The sequence below is a fragment of the Chrysochloris asiatica genome, unplaced genomic scaffold (assembly GCF_000296735.1).
Source record: "Chrysochloris asiatica unplaced genomic scaffold, ChrAsi1.0 scaffold00140, whole genome shotgun sequence".
NCBI lineage: Eukaryota > Metazoa > Chordata > Mammalia > Afrosoricida > Chrysochloridae > Chrysochloris > Chrysochloris asiatica.
Genome location: NW_006408658.1, coordinates 8,119,867 through 8,124,568, shown reverse-complemented (window position 1 = coordinate 8,124,568; position 4,702 = coordinate 8,119,867). Strand labels below are relative to the sequence as shown.

The window sequence follows — 4,702 nt, the reverse complement described above, 5'->3', positions numbered from 1 at the left end:
TGCCTTGATCCTTCAATTTGTTACCCCAAATCTTGGGTCTGATGCTCTGATTAAATCCAATTAATAAACACTTCAGAAAAGCAAAGAAAGACAAAAGCCTCTATTATTATAAGAAAGTTAATTACCAAGACTCCCACAGCAGACTGGTTTAATTGGTGTTCACTGACTGATTTTTACAAGCATTTTTTATACTACTTCTTGATAAGTCTAGTTACATACTAGGTAGTACATGCTGTTGTTGTTGTGTGCCATTGAGTGGGTTCGGACTCATAGCAACCCTGTATAAGGTTTCCAAGGAATGTCTGATGAGCTTGAACTGCCAACCTTGAGGTTCAAACTGACCAGCGCATTATTCTGAAGTGCCACACCAGGACTCCATACTCCATGCAGGGGTGCCATTTCAAGCATTCACACTAAATCACAAGGTGGTCATAATGTCCCAATAAATATCTCAGAGGAGGGCATGATTATCTCGGTGCCTGTTTGTCCAGATAGCCACTCCTTATCAAAATAGGGATCAGGCTCCAGGCAGCACCAAGCCATTATACACATTCTATTCTACAGCTGTAAAAACACATTGATAAATGGAACATGTTTTCTGGTTTTCAGTGTCTCCATGACTCTGGAACCAGAAGAACTAGATGGTACCCAGCTACCACTACCAAGTGATCTGAAACAGATCACATGAGAAAGTCCAAGATAGACTGGCAAAATAGGTAGTACAAAACTCAAAATTATTTAAACAAAACAAACAGAAAGAGGCTGGAGGAACCTGAGACTATGGCCCTCAACCAGCCTTCAGGTCTGGACAGGAACTCAGTCTTGTAGCCCAACTTTCAGCCAAGCAATAGACAGGTATATATATTGGGGGGTGGGGGTGGGGCGGGACGAGGGAGGAACAACACTAAGTAAGGTATGCTCACTATAAATGATGGAACAGTCAATCATTCAAAATCAAAATGGCAACATTTACCGAAGGACAAAATTGAGAAGTGACGGGAAGGTGGGTGGAATGGAAATAGGAAACCGCAGGAAGTAGGACAACTGTTGTTACATGGAGGGGATTGCAATCACTGAGATGAAACCAAGTGCGTGTCTTGGTGAATGTGAAATTGATGAACTTGTCTGTAAGCCTTCACTCAATTCACAATAAAAAGCTAAAATATTTAGCTTTACTCAATTCACATTGGAAAGCTTAAATATAAACAAACATATTTAAGAAGCAAGTATATAATGTGTATAAGTCACTTTTAGGCAGTGCTTGATTATATTTATTCCTTGTTGTTTTTGTTCCTTTTAAGTGTTATTGAGTCAGTCCCAAGTCATAGAGACCCTGTATAGGGTTTCTGAGAAGCAGCTGATAGCTTTGAACTTCTAATAGTTCTGCTCTCAAAATGGCTGTCCCTATGCGCTCAACCCCTCTTTGAGACTTTAAGCTTCTATTAACAGGTCTTAAAACTCACCCACTTAAATTATAGTAAATTATTGTATCTGATTCAAAGGAGCTGGTACTCTTTTGCCACCTAGACAAAGTACTGCAGTGAGTTACCTGGTTGGAGCATGAACTTCCTGTGAAAAGAGACACACTGAACACAACAACATATAAAAATCCTGCCTGGCCAACCCTTGCCCCTTCCTCATTCCTATCCCCACTCCGGGGGCCACCGCCACCCACCTCCACCATGGCTGTGAAGAGAACCCACAAGGAATTGAACCACCTGACACTGGGCTCCCAGCACAGTGCTCAGCAGGTCCTGTGCGAGATACATGTTCCATTGGCGAGCTACAATAATGGGGACAAACGATAGTCCCTGGAGTATTATTCTTGACAATTCATTTCCTGACAGATTAGCCCTTCAAGCCACCTAAGGTTGCTTTTACAACAAGAATTCAGCATCCAAATATGAACAGTAATGGCAGCATTTGTCTTGATATTCTCCTGGCACAGTGGTCTCCAGCACTATTCCAAAAGTCCTCTTGTCCATCTGTACTCTGCTATGTAATCCCAATCCAGACAGTCCCTTAGTGCCTGAGATTGCTCGGATCTACAAAACAGAGAGAGAAAAGTACAACTGAATAGATCGAGAAAGGACTCAGAAGTATGCAGTATAATCAAAGAAATTATTGGGTAACCTTTACAAATAAAGAGAGGGGAACTCTGAAAGAGAAAGTCCTTCTGATATCCATTTGACTGTTTTCTATGAATCCTCACCTCATCTTCCCCTGAGCATATGTTAACCTGATACAGCAGGGCTGCATGTTGTACATACTTGGAAAAACAAACTAGAAATATTGTACTCCTGTACCAACATTGTCTCCTAGCAGAGAAGTGTGTCTGTGACAAGCCAGTTCTCCAGGCATAACCAAGGTGTGAAACTAAAAGCTTTCCTTCCTGACTTATATTTGGATAATGACAAAGTGAGGGGTGGTGGGTATGGTGTGTGCTTGAGTGGGTAAAAACAACTCCACTGACCTGTAGGAGACTGTTTTTAAGTGAAATCCTTTTAAACATAAAACATTTATGAAAAGCAACATGAAGCTCTTTCAAAATTCATCGGTATGAACCGCAAAGTTGGCAGTTCAAACTCACCAGTCACTCCTTAGAAAACTATAGAGTGTCACTATGAGTTGGACCCGACTTGATAGCACTTTACAACAATAACCAACATCTTAGGTGAAAGTTAAAAACCAACCAGATTAAAGTCTACTCACACATCTAGTATTCTTAAAGTGCTCAACAGCACTTCAACAAAATCAACAACAACAATCTCACTGTAAACCAGGCCAGCCCAGAGGCCATGGCTGATGCTCTATAGCCATCAGGCCAATTCATTACTCTCTCAGGTAGGACTACAGAAACAGCAAAAGGACCAAGATTAGGATGTGTACACAGCTGCTGATTTAAAACATTTACAGGATTGCCTCTGGGACTTCAAACACCTGGCCACATGGAGGTCTGAGTATGACTCATAACCAAAGGGCCAGTGAGTCTTAGCCACTCGGACCCTAACTTTTAACTTACGTTCATTAAGAACGTGCTCAGGCAAGTACCCTGGTTTTCTCTGTAAGCCAGAGAGCAAAACTGTCCCCACCCCCTGTCCCCCGGCATTGTAATCTACTTTCAGTCACACTCTATCTAAGGCAAAGTGTCCCTCCCTAGGTTTAAATATTTGATTGTTGTTGCTGTTAAGTGCTGTGAAGTCAGTTCCAACTCAACGCAATGCTGGCTATGTGTTGTCAAGTCATTTCTGACTTAGAGATACCCTGTATAGGGTTTTGGAGGCTGTAAGTCTTTATGGGAGCAGAAAGCCTTAACTTTCTCCAACGGAGCACCTGGTGGATTGGAATTGCTGACCTTGTGATTAACATTCCAGTGTATAACTTACTACACTGTCAGGGCTCCTTACTATAATACCTAGTCTTCAATAACCATCTTATGAGGGTAAATATGGAGCAGGGCTCTAATGTAAGAACTATGTAGCTGGTCACTAAGCTATAAACCTTAAAGCGGCTCAAGTCCATTCATAGAGTATATCTTGTTTTCATGGGCAGCATACTACCTTTCTGAGAAATTACATTGGAAGTAGCTTTCATATACCATTTGATAATTCTAATAATGATAACAAATACAGCGTGTATCATTAATCCTATAGTCAATAGTATAGGTTAAAAAACTGATGTTGTTTTTGTTAGGTGCCATCGAGTCTGTACTGACCCATAGTGACCTTATGCACAGCAGAATGAAACACTGCCTGATGCTGGGCCAACCTCACTACTGTTGCCATGCTTGAGTCCATCGAAGCTGCCACTTGGCCAATCCATCTCGTTGGGGTCTTCCTCTTTTTCTCTGACCCTCCACCTTACCAAACATGATATACTTCTCCAGTGACTGGTCCCTCCTGACAATATATCCAAACTGATGAGACAAAGCTAAAGGAACGTTTTTAGGTTAAAATGTATGGGAGTGTTTACCTATACAAATTCATAAATTAAATCACAACAAAAGTACTTTAAAAACCATGGGTTAAGCACTACAATGCAGTGAATTACTTCATATGATGACTCTTCTACCCATAGTCTTTGTAACTCCTACCAAATGATATTTTTTTTCCTCATGAGTCTGGGTAAGAGAAGGTGAAGACAGAGGCTGGAAGAATTATATGATTCAAGTGCAAATGATTATTAACAGGGTTAATTTTGGTTGATCAATTGTGTCATACTGCTGGATTTTAAATGAGCCTTCTCAGAAAATGGAATGGGGCATCTCAGTACCATCAAGAAGAAAAATCCAGGAGTAGAGTGTTTCCTTTCAGGAACATAACTGTTAAATAAGAAATTTGCTTATTAAAGAAATTAAGCTGTATTTCACTATATCCTAGTACATTCCCTGATACACAGGACATAAGCAAAAAAATAATGGTAAATTAAGCTTCTGCGTTTATCATTGTCAAAAAGCAATATTGAAGCAAAAAGATGGAGATAGCCAAAGTGCCCAACAACTGAAGAATAGATAAACAAATTGTGGTATATACACACAATGGAATATTATGCTACATTGAAGAATAACAAGGAAGCGGTAAGCCACTGCTTAACATGCATGAACCTGGAGGATATTATGCTGAGTGAAATTAGTCAGTCACAAAAAGAGAAATACTGCATAGGACCACTACTGTAAAAGACTAAGAAAAAGAAATTATACTAT

At 40.3% G+C, this 4,702-nt stretch overlaps 1 pseudogene; it reads left to right on the top strand.

Annotated features, from left to right (window-relative positions):
- Positions 1 to 1,682: 1,682 nt before the first annotated feature.
- On the top strand, positions 1,683 to 2,112 carry LOC102841129 (annotated as a pseudogene).
- Positions 2,113 to 4,702: the final 2,590 nt, after the last annotated feature.